Source organism: Python bivittatus, unplaced genomic scaffold (assembly GCF_059951505.1).
Source record: "Python bivittatus isolate LINGU-HERP-01145 unplaced genomic scaffold, Pbiv_v1 ctg000080_np1212, whole genome shotgun sequence".
Classification (NCBI taxonomy): domain Eukaryota; kingdom Metazoa; phylum Chordata; class Lepidosauria; order Squamata; family Pythonidae; genus Python; species Python bivittatus.
Window position 1 is genome coordinate 67,209,993 of NW_028277035.1, and position 14,373 is coordinate 67,224,365.

The 14,373-nt window shown below is 36.7% G+C and overlaps 1 protein-coding gene across 3 annotated transcripts in view; it reads left to right on the plus strand.

Moving 5' to 3' along the window:
• The window catches only part of PLXND1 (plexin D1), a 164,226-nt gene that overhangs the window by 120,653 nt on the left and 29,200 nt on the right, over window positions 1–14,373 (plus strand). The gene's annotated exons all lie outside the window — the stretch shown is intronic.

The following is a 14,373-nucleotide window of genomic DNA, read 5'->3' on the forward strand; positions in this document are numbered from 1 at the left end:
GTGTTGGAGGATTTATTAATATTATTTGGAAGTTTTGCATAGCCTTTTAGTTGTTCTCTATTCAGCTGTTGTTCTGTTCATGCATTTTTAGTCAGTAGTCCTCCACAAGAAAAATTAAGTTAGATATGTTATTATCGCTCAACCCTCACAGCAACATCTTTGGACATATTAGACTGATGGGTCATGAGCTGCCTGGACCACTTGGTAAACTGAGTTGGACTATTAAATCGTTAAAGGTCCAAAAAAACCCTAATTCATAAGCAGCTGTGGCAATTTAAAAATACAATGTATTTGAGCTTTGAGAAGTAAGGATTTCACAAGCAATAACTCTTTCAACAGTGCAGTGGAATTAATACGTTGCAATGCAGGGAATATCACTTCTAGTTCTTCTAATTCTAGCATTTGGCAGTTCTTTATGTTGCGAAGTTTAGCTTTTCTAGGAAAAAATTATTCTCACTGATGCTGCTGTGGAATTTCTGTATTCACTTCTTTATTGTTCAGATTTTGTTTCAAAATCACTCAATTTTTGTAATAATAATTTAATTAAGACTATTGACATTGGCCACATTTCTTTTCAAGAAGCTTTGTCTGCTTTTAGAAAACTACTAATATTTCCATAGCCAGGCTGCTCTAATAAATCCAAGTGTAAACACCAAGGCTGCAACTATTTATGCAAATCTCAGTAATGGGCTTAACTTACAAATATTGTCTATATACTAGCAGCAGATGTTGGCTTGCAAAAAACTCTCAAGTTTTAGTGTTCCTTGAATAATTAAGCTTAGGGATTTTGCTGAATGTAGCTTAAGTTTTAAAACATATTTACGCTTACCCTAAATGTCCACTCCCTTCATACACTCAGCATTCCCCAACCATTTCTCTAATTCCTATAAAATCATTTTGGGAACTATTAATTTGGTGAATACTATGCATGTTCATTTACAAGTTTTTCCACTAAATTCTGTCAGACTTATTTTGATTTCCTGGGGAAAATTCATTAATAGGAACCAACCTTTTTAAAAAAAAAAACAACACCTGACTAATATGTAAATCTGAACACAGTTATCCTTTCATGTTTACATTTCTCTGTATTTTATTATACAGTAGTACCCAAGTCAAAAATACATAAAAGTATGAGAATAAAAACTGCTTACACATGTTCATATATTAGTGAAAACTGTTGCCAGAAATGAGAATGAATTTTTATTTGCGTGAATGTGTGCACAGAAATGTTCAAACTTTTCACTTGTACGTTTTTCTCTCCTTATTTCAGTTTTTTTCTCTCACAACTTATATTCTTTTTCTGCCTTATGCTTACCCCCAAAGAGAACTTATGTGTGGGTGTGGGTGCATGTGCAGAGACAAAATGGAACATATTGTACCTGAAAAAAAGCAAACATTTTTAAAAGTAAAACAGATTCATCTATCCCAATTCTCAGTTCTCTCAAATAAGTGTTCATAGGACTGTAGCTTTAATGTGCAAATGTTGAGTCATTCCTTTCTTTTGTTTAAACATTTACGTTATCTTTACTTTTAAGGAAAAGTTTGTGGCATGAATGCTACAAACTAAACAACAACACTATAAAATAAATGTATGTAGAATTCCCTTATTAAAGAAATAATGTTTATAGTGTTTGACTAAACAACCCGTGACCCACTGGGTCATCATTTCAGAGATATTTCCTTACCTAAACAGAGAAACAGAAGGGCAAAAAAGCAGTGAGAATGTGAGTAACTTACAACTTGCTGTCAGCTTCCCCATTGACCTTGCTTGTGGGAAACTCTCAGGGAGCATCAGAAATCTTCCTTCCTTCCTTCCTTCCTTCCTTCCTTCCTTCCTTCCTTCCTTCCTTCCTTCCTTCCTTCCTTCCTTCCTTCCTTCCTTCCCACATATAATATAGGCTTGTGCCATTTGCCTTACCCTCACAACCCTCAGGAGAGCCCTGGTGAAGGCTCCTCCTCCTACTCGGCTGAACCACAGAATTGCCTCCCATTTTGCTGGGGGAAGGTGGAACAAAGGGAACATCAGACCATGAGGAAAACTGCACCCCCGCTCCCCATTCCAGCCTGTCCCCAAGGGCCCCCTCCCTCGAGGGAGGAAGAGGGCTCACCTGTGAACTGCCAGTGTCCCCCAGGCATCCGAGTCACCCCCCTCATCTTTCCTTCAACACCAACTGCCATTAAGAGATTTAACATTTCTACCTCGTTTCCAGAGCAGCCAATCACTGTTCACCCTTGAGGCTTTGCCACCAGCCGATTGGGTGCAGGGGACAGAGGAAGGTGGGAAAGAGGTTGGGGATATGCCCATGATGATCACATGACCTGGGCTGACTTCAACAGCGCAGGAGTGCTGAACCAGCCACAAATTTCCCAAATTTCAATCCCACAGGAGTAATGGATCCCAGATTTTGGATTCATTCTGTAAGTTAGCCCATTTGAGGTTGGTTCAAAAATTGTTGCCCTATGTCTCACCTTTTCTTCCAGTTGAAAGTTACAGACATGAGAGTTTTAGTAGTATATAGATTATAGACATTCAAGGTCTAAAACTTAAATAAATTTATTCATGTATTTATTTATTTAGTAAATTTATAAATCCTTCATCTCATATACATGACTCTGGGCGGCTCACAATTAAAGCAGAATAAAAAACAATAAAAACAACCAGCGTTAAAGACAACAACAATAACATAAAAATAGCACCCAAGGAGACTCACAACCACTCAAACAAGCCATGATATTGGCTCACCCATGCTATCAGGGCCCCAGGCTCAATGTTTTTAGTGCCTTGTGAAAGGCCATGTATGCTTGATGTTAGCCTTTCAATAAACTGGGAATGGGAAAAAGTAGGAAGCAAGTTGGTTTCCTTTTAACTGGTGCTAAAATCTACTGATCTTGCGTAAAGTCACTAAGAAAGCAGAAACCTCTCTTGAGAGAAAAGAACTCAGTGGGAATCTGATACAACCAAAGCTGTCTGCCTAATATCTCCTGAAAGGGGATATAAAGCAACAATATATGATTTTCTGGAAGGAAATCAAGTTTTATCTTATGGGACTTGAGTAGGATATCTTATAAAAGAAATTAATATCTGCAGCTTTTCAGGCCTTTTTTTTTCCTTTCAATTCCTAATTCCAGTTCAAGTGAGGAAAGAATTGTGCATTGACTAGCATTTTTAACACCATGGATCATATTTTGTGATTATATGAGGGTAGGAGACTTGCTCAGAGGAAGTATTTGAAGCACATAAGAATGATGAAAGATAAAAGGATTGTAGTAGGAAACTGAAGTACAGTTTAAAATTCCTAACCATTAATCTAAAACATGAACTATTTTGTAAATAATTTGTCCATTCTGCCCCCTTCTTTTAAATCTGGGATAATCCTAGCTATGAGAAAGAAAAAAGACAGATGTTATAAACATGCATTGATTCTCCCTGTAGGCTGTGATAATAGAGTAATTTTTTTAGTATTTTGCAGAGCAGTACGATTGGCTGAATCTGAAACAACCTGCCAGTAAACTAGACAATTTGGAAGAGTGTTGATTTTGACAAGGATGAAACAATCCTAGCTTTTCATGTGGTGTTCTTATTCTGCTAAAACAGTGGTACAGGTAGACCTCGCTTAGTGACTGCCTCGTTTAGCAACCATTTGCAGTTACGACAGTGATGAAAAAATAACTTTACATCCAATCCTCACTTTTATGACCTTTGCTGGTCTGTAAAGCAAAGAAAGCTGAAGTAAGATCATAAGCACAGTCACAATTTCACTTAGCAACCTCTTTGCTTAACAACCAAGTTGCCTGTCCCAATTGCAGTCACTAAAGGAGGACTACCTGTAGTTCATAGGAAAAAATGGCACGCCCATGATTGCTTTCAATATTATTTACAAAAGTAATAGATCTGCCCTTAAAAAACACAATCTTAAAAAAAAAAAAAGACTAGCTTTTTGTGCAGAAGCTTGGTTTCACTGGAAAAAAGAGCTTGGTTCTGCCTGCTGTGTTGCTAAAAACAATTCTTGACTGCTATTTGTATAACTTTGTAGGCGTACATCCCCATTGCCATTTGGTCTGCTTGGATCATTCTTCAAGCAGCAGCAATATTTCCATGAAGATTTTCAGAGCAATCTTTGTAGCGGTCTATCAATAGAAAAGGAGAAGGGGGATGGGAGAGGTGAAGTGCATGGAAGTTCACCTGTTGTTTTCTAAATGTTTTATTAAACTTTAAAAATATTACAATTAGCATTTCTTACAAAATGTTTGTTATTAATATGTCACCTTACATATAAACTATATAGCTATATAATTATTTATTTATTATTTCAATGTATATGGCTGCCCATCTCAAATTCATGACTCTGGGCAGCTAAAAACAGTTAAAAACACTGTAAAACATAAAACAATAAGAACCACACATGTATAATCAGCAGCTGAGGTAGAAACAGAAGAACCAACCACAAATTAAAATAACCATGGCACAGGCTCTGCCACATATCTGGATCCCCAAACTCTGTGGCTAAAACATGTATTTGTGCCTTGCAAAAGGCCAGCAGGGTCAGGTCAATCTAATCTCTGGGGGGATGATGTTTCAAAAGTGATGCCACAACAGAAAAGGCTCTCTTCCTGGACCCCACCAGAGAGCACTCTGTAAGAGACCCAGCTCGGAGCATGCCTCTCCTGCCGGACCTAATGGGACAGGTAGATATAACTGGGGAGAGTAGGTCCCTCAGATAACCCTTAAATAAAAGACTGTAATTTAAAGAAAATCCCTAACCTTTTATGTAGCAAACTATAAGATGGAAAAAGAGAAAAGCTATACTAAACTACCTAAAGTGGGGGAAAAAACAGCAAAAGGAAAAGAAAGAAAAAAGTGGAAAAAAATCCCTAGAAAACAAAGAAAAAGAAAGCTTAATAAAAAATTAGACCTAAACAACTGAAAAGTATTAAATTATATCTAAATTTAAATTAAATAGAAAAGACAAAATCATTCAGAAAAGAAAAGGATTGTCAGAGTGTTGAAATTATATAACTGTCTTCCATTTGAACATTATATTTCAATTTCTAAATGATGAATTAAACCTAGACCACCATGTTGCCTGGTCATACCTCTATTTCAATATACCTGCTTTATCTGGTTTCCCCCCTGACTCCCTATTGCTTTGCCCTACCCCTATCCACCACATTGCTAACCTATCAAGCTGTTTTAGTCATATGTCTACTGTTCTTCTGGAATAACACTAGATATATATTCAGAATTACCGCAAGTGACCATTCACTGTTTCAGGCCATCACTATGCTAGCAGCCCATCACTTGGGCAACTTGAAAGGTGGCACAGAGTATTTATTTTGCTTTCAATATGATAGTTAAACTGCTTACATGGTTTTAATAGTTTCTGGTGGGGGAAAAATGCCAAGACTCTGATTCCCAGGATCCTGTTGCCCAACCCCACCTCATTACAGCATTAAGGAATGTGATTGGTGTTTTTTCTGACTTCACTGATTGTTTGCCATCAACTTGGTGTCATCTTTTAGCAACCACATAGATTTTCTCCAGAATGATCTGTCCCCAACCTGGGCCTTTAGGTCTGTCAATGGTGCACGCATTGCCACTGTAATTGAGTTCATCCCCCTTGCTGCTGATTGTCCTTTTCTTCTCTTTCCTTCCACATTTCCCATCATGATGGACTTCTCCGAAGAGCTAGGTCTTCACATAATGTGTCTAAAGAAAAATAAATTGAGTTGGTCATTTGTACCTAGAGTGAGAACTGTAGTTGATTTGTTCAAGATCCATTTTATTTTTTTTCAGGGCTCTCCATGGTATTCTCAAAAGTCTTCTCCAACACCAAAATTCAAAAGCGTCAGTACTTTTTCTATCTTGCTTCTTCAAAGTCCAACTTTCACTCCCATAGAGTGTCGCAGGGAAAATCACTGCCTGCACAGTTTTGAACTTTGTAGGTATAGATATATACTGGCTTCTGAATGACTTTTCCAAGGCCTTCATTGCTACTGTACTAAGTGCTAGTCTGTGGCATATTTCTTGACTGCTGGTTCCTTTATTGTTAATAATGAATCATGAACAGCAGAAGCTGTCCACCCAGCTTCATTGTTAATTCTAAGACTGGTTGCTGTTCCTGTTATTAGTTTGGTCTTCTTCATATTAAATCTTAGTCCCATTTTTACACTGTTCTCTTTCATTTTCATTACTAGAGCTTCCAAATCATTTGAATTTTCAGCTACCAAAGTAGTGTCAATAACATAGTGCAGGTTGTTGATGTTTCTTCCTCTGATTTTAAACCATGCTCATCTTCTTCCAATCGAACTTCCTTTAGCATATATTCAGCATATAGGTTGCATAGTCTTGTTTCACTCCTTTGCCAAATTGAAGCCAGTCATTTTTGCCATTTTGTTCTATCCATCTCTCTCTCTCTCTCTCTCGCTCTCTCGCTCTCTCTCTCTCGGTATTGGTATGTGGACTGACATCTTCCAATATGTTGACCACTGAGTCGTTCGTCTGATTTGCTGGCATAGTTTGGTTGGAAGCTTTGCAGATTCTTCTTCTGTTGCTTGCCATATTTCAGTGGGTATTCCATCAGTTCCTGTAGCCTTGTGACTTGGTAATGACCAGAGAGCTGATCTAACTTCATCTTCTAGTACTAGAGGTTTTTGTAAGTAATATTACAAATATTACAAAATATTTCCTAAGATGTCTTGGATGTTGACATCTGTACTATACAGAATTTCATATACTCATCCATCTTTTGTGAATCAGTTACTACCTATCCATTGGCATCATTTAGCACACTAAATTGAAATTGGAACCTCCATCTAAGTTCAAAAATCTTTTGGAAGACTTTCTTTGTAGTTCTGTATCTGTTTCCATCCTCACTGTCTTCACAGATGTCATAATATTGCTTCTTGTCTCTTCTAACAGCTCTCTGGAATTCTTTATTCCTTCCTGAGATCATTGTCTTTCTTGGCTTTGGCTTCTCTTCTCTTCTTGGCAATTTCCACCATTTGTTTGGTCATCCAGTTTGCTTTCTTCTGTTTTTTATCTGTGGCAGTCTCTTTTTGCATTCATCCTTAACAATGTTAGAGCCAGTTTTGTCTAGTGGTTAAGGCACTAGGGTAGAAACCAGGGGATTCTGAATTCAAGCCTCACCTTGGACACGAAAGCCGGCTGGGTGACTTTGGGTCAGTCACTTTCTCTCAGCCCAACCCACCTCACAGGATTGTTGTTGTGGGGAAAATAGGAGAAGGAAGGAGTATTAGGTATATTCACCACCTTGAGTTATTTATAAAAATAATAAAGGCGGGATAAAAAGCTCTAAAAAAAAAAGTATTTGATTTCATTCCACACTTCCTCTGGTTCCCTGTCAGTGAGTGAGTGAAACACTAAACTGATTTCTGATGTTTTCCTTGAAAATAGTGGGTATATGTTCAAAATCATATCATGGAAACTGGTTGGCTTTGTGCTTTCACTTTAGTTTAACTTGGAATCTGCACATGAGCAATTTGTGCTCTGTTCCACAGTCAGACCCAAGCCACGTCTTTGCTGTTATGACTGACCTCTTCTATCTGCATACTAATAATATAGTCAATTTGATTCCTCCGTAATCTGTCTGGTGATGGTCACGTATATAGGCATTGTTTTGGTTGTTTGAAAATTGGGTTAGCAATGAAGAAATCATTGGATTGGCAGAAATCATCCTTCTGCTTCATTTTGGCTCCCCTGGCCGTACAGTCCAACTGTATTTTCCTCCTTAATGTTTCCAACTTTGACATTCCAGTCTTCAACCACAAGCAGTTCATCTTGCTTGCACATTCTGTCTATTTCAAATTGAATGTGACCATAAAATTCATCACTTCCTCTTCTTCTGCATCATTGGTTGAAGTATAAACTTCTCATGCAGGGTTGTCTGTGCAGACTGATTTATTTTATTTGGTTACTGATTGCACTGCAGACAAGTACTGTTCTTGCTGTATCCTTCCTGACTAAGAAAGCATTGCCATTTCTTCTTTGTTTTTCATGTCCTGAGTAATAAGCTGTATGATCTTCTGACTGAAAGTGTCCAATTCCAGTCCATTTCAATTTGCGAATGCCTAAGATGTCAGTGTGTAATTGATTCATTTCTTCTTTCACTGTGTTGAGCTTTTCCATGTTCATACTTTTTAAGTTCCATGTTTTCACTCTAATTCTATCTTATAGATTTGGATTTTCTTTTCTGCATGGTAACATCAGCTTTAATCTATTCATGTCATAAACTCTATTAGCACTCCAAAGGATCCTCAGCTGCTCCTTAGTAGCATGTGAGTGCCATCCAACCTGAGGGGCCTATCATCCAGCACTGTATTATCAATCACTTTATGTTGTATGTTCGTGTGGTTTTCTTGGTAAAATACAGGAGTGGTTACCATTGCCTTCTCCCACGCACTATGAAATTATGCCTTTGCCATTATCACTAAAGCAATAATACATTTCCAGCATCTTCCTATATCCATGCTGCCAAAGTATAAATGCTTGCTTGCTTTGACTGGGCAGAGACAACCTTTACTCCTTGGCTGACCCTGCTGGGAATATATGCTTTTTCTGATCTAGCAAGTAAGAATAGGAATGCTGGTGGGAAGGGAAATTCAGCCATGAATTGCTGTCCTTCAGTTGTCTCTATTAAACCTGTAGGGATAGCACTGGTAAAGAGATTTATTCCTGAGGCAGAATCAAGATTGGCTGTTTGAATAGAACAAATTATGCCAATGTATTTTGGCTACCTTACAGACTGGAGGAAAGCATATTAAGGTGGCTGTCTTGATGAGCCTCTATTTTAATTGAATACAATCTGTAGATTTTGAACCTCCTTATAAGAACTGAAATACTAAATGTCTTTTTAATCCTCCTAGATGAGATACCAGGGATTATCCTATGCACAGAAAGAATAATTTTAAGATGGTGTTGAAGCATCACAAATCTGTTTCCCTTTCAGACTTGGGAATAGTTGTAAATCATCTGACTATTTGCTGTGTAGAAAACATTATAAAGCAGTGACATTTCTTATTGTTTGGAATTAGTAAGTGAAGTCATGTGCAACTGAAAACGAAATCTCAAACCTGGGAGAAAGGGTACTGCTTTGTATTTAGTTTAGGAGAGATTTCTGGATATATCCATATGCTGGTGAAGTTGTGTCCACTAAGCTGGAGGAGAGATGTTGGAGGAGGTGACTACGAAGTATCAGGGCCATCAGAATATTTTGGATTAATACATTTTAAAAATAAACATTTTCCAAAATTCTTATTAAAGTTGAACTTTTACATTGGGACAATGCTAGATGTTTTTAATATAAATTGTCTTTACCACCCAATACCCAATAAACAGCCAGCATTTATATATATGGCTTTCAGTGATCTTTGTAAGTCCTTCCTTTTTAGTGCTCACTCTGGTCTAATTGCAGCAGGAGATTTTTCCTCAAAAGTGATTATCATCTTTTTGGTAACAGTGAAAAACAAAACACCAAGGATGAAGAGATTCATTTTGGATTGATACTAGCATTGAATAACAGTCGTGAATGGTAATGTCTTCTTAAAAATATTCTAGAAAGTGTGTTTTCTATCTGCTGTAGGGAAAAAAAACATGGCTTTTAAATTTGTATGAGCCTAATGCCTTCAAAAGGCCTGCTCTTAGCAGGACCTTTTCTCCAATCTCTGAAAGATTTTTCCCCTCTCTTCTATGGTTGATGTTAAGTTGTGGACATCCAGATTCTCTGTGTGCATTTTCCAGTCCCCGGATCCCTACAGTTTCTAAATGGAGCCAAGGATTCAGTATAACAGGCAAAGATTGTCCTCTGTTGATCCGCCATGGAAAGGTGATAATGATCAGGCATAAACAATGACAATGACCAACATATCGTGCTATAAAGCTCTAATACCTGGTTTGATTACTGTCTTCAAGTACTCTACCCATTTTCAGTCTTCACTCCTTAATGTATGACACAGCAAAATAGAAATATTCCTTTCTTGATGAAATTAGACAATTCAGCATGTTGATTGATAATATGGTCCCTAAGAGAGACATCAGTTATTTACTTTCCATCATCTGTTTCCAAAACTCTTTCATGAAGAGGGCAGTGTTAATGAATGAAAATTCAAAATAGACTTCCAAAAATCAACTTTGTTCTATGGAGCTGTAACTCCACAGTGTTTCCATTATGTTGTTTAGTGACCCGTTTATATGTGGTAACTGTAGTAAGATTTTTATTCAATCTGCTGATGCTATCATAACTTCTAATTCTACCCACACTTTCTAGAATCACAGAAAATACATCATAATGGCTTGTAATTTTTGAAGGCTTGTTCCTTTTTCCAGTAAAGAAATTGAATTTTTAAATATTAGATGCATCATCTTGATTTTAAATTATTTTGATGCTTGTAGTCCCAAAATAAATGTAGCAAATCTGTAGTTTAATTCACAAGTGCCTCATTATTGTTATAATGGCACGGGAATAAATAAAACATATAATAATTTTTCCTCAAAAAAAAGCTAGGAGATACTTTTCTACTAGAGGTACATAAAACAGGCAGATAAACAAGGAGAAAATGAGAGACAAAGTTGATTATTAATTATAATGTTTTGTGAAAATAAAATTAATATCTTGGAGTCAATGACTTGCATCTAAATTTATCATTGCTTAATTTGTCCCACGATTTAAATCATATAAATGTATATGCTACATATATGTGTGTGTGGTGTGTGTGTGTGATATATATATAGCATTTAAATTATATATGCTAGTCAGACATCTCCAAGATGTACCTAATTTGTTTCTGTGAAACAAATCCACTCATACAAGTGGTTTTTGTACAGATATTAACTAGCTCTCTTATAGCATTAGGCCATGAGACGTATATGATGTTAGATCTGTTTTTAGTTCTTGAATTATCCCCATTAATCACAACATCTATTTGAAACAGCTGCTGCAAAAGGTCCTTAACAATTGTGTGGTGGAAAAATTCCAGCTGCTTACATTTTTCCTCACAAGTTAGCATTACATGATTTAAACATTTGTTTTATATTAATGCCATGCCAAACAATCTATCCATTTGTGTTGCAGAACAGGAAAATTGAAGAGCAAGCCCTCTAAAAATGGAAACATTCAAAATAGTCAATCGTAGTTATCCATCGTGTAAGCAAAAGGCAACTGCAATGACAAATCTATATTTCAGTTTAAAAGTTAGTCTCTTTATGTAAAATTCTGCCTAGGTTCTTTGTTACCCCAATCAGGCTGTTCAACTTTTATTAAGAAAATCTGCAGTGTTCTCAGTGCAGGATAGATTAGACTAGGCTAACCTCAGTCCCTCATTGTATACTGATTTGATCAATCTGTAAGATATCATTAGATTCAGACTTAATCAAAGCTATGTGTATTAACAGCATGAATGTGTGTATGTGTGTACAGTGTGAATACATAGACAGGTAGATCTCTTCCATGGAATTCCCATCTGTCACATTGAAGTTTCTCATACTCTAGGATGCTCATGATCAGTGGGAATGTAAATACTCATGACAAGTAGAAAAGTTGGGGTAGTAACTTAGTGTAACAGTCACCTAGTAATATAAATACTGTTACATCTAGTTTGGACCTTTGAGGGTAGATTTATAATACCACTTCAGAATCTTTTTCCTCCCTTTCCTGTTCTTGTTTGGTTCGGGTTTTGGCTGAAGACTATAAGGAATGAAATATTGTAGATGGGTATGAGGATACACTCAAAAATGGTTTTTAAAGCAAATTACTTGAAAACATGCAATAGAGATGTAGTGCCTCAGTTCTGACATCACATTAAATTGTGGTTAAGGAAGCTTATAGTTTCTAATATCTAAACTGTTAAATAATAGTTTGCAGTATAAGCGTGATCTGTGCTCATTGTGGTTAGGTATAAATCAATGTCAAATAGCTGTATTTCGACATCTAGAAATTCCTTTACTATTGAAAACAGAAAACATAACAGAACCAAAATAAATAAATAAAAAGAAGCAAGGATCTTTAAATTATGGTATACTGATACATTTAATAAAGTAGGTTCTGAACAAAAGGTTCTTCATTTGCTATAATGTTTATGATGAACCATTTTTTTAAAAAAAAAACAAGATGAAGGTGTAAGGAACTTATTCTGTCTTTCTTAAATAAGAAAGAAATTGAGGTATGTTTCTCCACATAGGCCTAGATTTACTATATCAGGGCACAGGTAGTCCTTGCTTATTGACTGCCTTGTTTAGCAACCATTTGAGGTTATGATGGTGTAAAAAAAACAGCTTTGCAACCAGTCCTTGCATTGACAATCATTGCAGTGTCCCACAGTCATGTTACCACCATTCGCATACTTCACAACCAGCTTCCGACAAGCAGAGTTCATGGAGAATGTGGAAGTAAAATCACAAGTCACAGTCACGTGATGTCTCACTTAACCAAATGGGAAGTGATGTCATAAGCCCATTGTAGTCACGTGATTTTCTGCTTAGCAACTGCAGTGCTTAGTGACAGAGTTGCCGGCCCCAATTGTGATCTCTAAGGGAGCACTACCTGTAAATCTCCATTAACTGAGAGCATCTAGAAGGAATTGTCCTGAATAATTTCCAGATAAATTAACTCAGACTACAGGGTTATGATTTTACATAAAGAATAGTAGATTTGAAATGTTATCTTTAAATACATCCTCTTAGGAGGCATCTATATTTTCTTCTCTATAACTAAGTAATGTGATCTGTGTGTATGTGTTTCTGCTCTCTTTTTACGTTGTGTTTATGTGTTTTTGGGTGAATGTGTGCACTGGAAAGCAAAGAACAAGCTACATATGCTCTATGTTGTGTCGTATGATCAAGAAGAGGGGGGCTTAGAATGGAACAGTTGGCAACGTTCCGAGCCCCTGCCTAACTGCCTATCCCATAGGAATGCATTGGGATTTTTTATGGAATGTTTTTCTTTGCCACCCCTGGGTGGATCCAGCCCATCTTTTAATCTGATCTTTCTTTTGCCAACTTCTCCATCCCTTACTGCTCAATTTTCAGGAAGCTTTCAGGCACATGGACAGAGAGGGAGAGTACCGAGTCTGTACGTGATTTCTTCCCAATATTCCATCAGGCTAGAAAATATAAAAAAAGCTAGACTGAGCGTGAGACATTGGTGTTTGCTGTAGTGCTGTAGTTTGCTTACCACTTAGTGGTACAATAGTCCCACTGCAATAAAATAATGTTTTATTGCATAGAATGAAGCATTGGAAATGGCTTTGAGGTCAGATACTTGAAGCTGTTTTGTTTGCATCCTAGGCATTTTATAACTCTTTATAACATGGTTCCATAATCTCGGGTTTGGGTAGTATAGAAATTTTTGTAATTTTATAACATTGTGATGATATACATATTATATTAAGCCATTCTTATTAAACCTTGGTTTCTAGAATAAAACATAACAGATCGTGTTTGTACAACATGCTGTGCCTTCAACCAGCTACTTTATAGCATAACATAAAGTCGTCTTGTTACAAGAATAGCATATAAATTTGCCCTGATACTCCATTTTAGATTTTTCAAGTGGCCATTTAAGTTGAGGCATATAGAGAAACAGCTTGAAAACATCATATATGGAACATTTGAAAGAAGGATGCCAATCTGTGATTTTTATTCATGCAAGTTATTTTTATGTTCAGGATTACTTTTCAGAGCCCTTATTACAGTCACAAATCAAAATGACTTATTAAAAAACAAATATAATGGAAAAATATTTTTTCCTTTAAGGAAGTATGTTAATCATTTTCTCACACAATAAAAAGCCTAGTCCTTTCCAAGCCAGTTTCTCCACAATAATTTTGTAATAAATTCCAAGCTGACTATTTCATCAGTAATTGTTTCTGTGTATTTCCTTTCCCATTTTCAAATGTATTTTATCTTTGTTTTGTCAGGTTTCCATAAAAGCCTTTTCTAAAATTCACAGCCAAAGTACAAAAGAAATATCATGTAATGGCTACATTTTGTAGTCCTTTCTTGAGTAGTAACTCTTAAAGCCATGAAAGCCTGTTGCATAATGCTGCAGCAGTAGCTGAAATGCCCTAATTACTTTTTGCAGCAGTGTCTTTCAGAACGAAGTAGAAAAAGTTCAGGCGCTCTGTTTAATCAGATGCAGTATATGTTATGCCATGGCAATAAATAGCAGTTCTGTCAGTGTGGCCTTCCCACCAAGCACATTCACTAGCTTTGGAAGCAGCTTTATGATTCGCGTGTAATTTGTCTCTGAAAGTAATACGTTTTGTGCAGGGGTTTAGCCTTGTGTGTTGGGGGACAAAGTATTGATGTATTGGAGAAGGGACCTAAATCTGAATCTAGATCCAGAGTGCATAACTGACCTT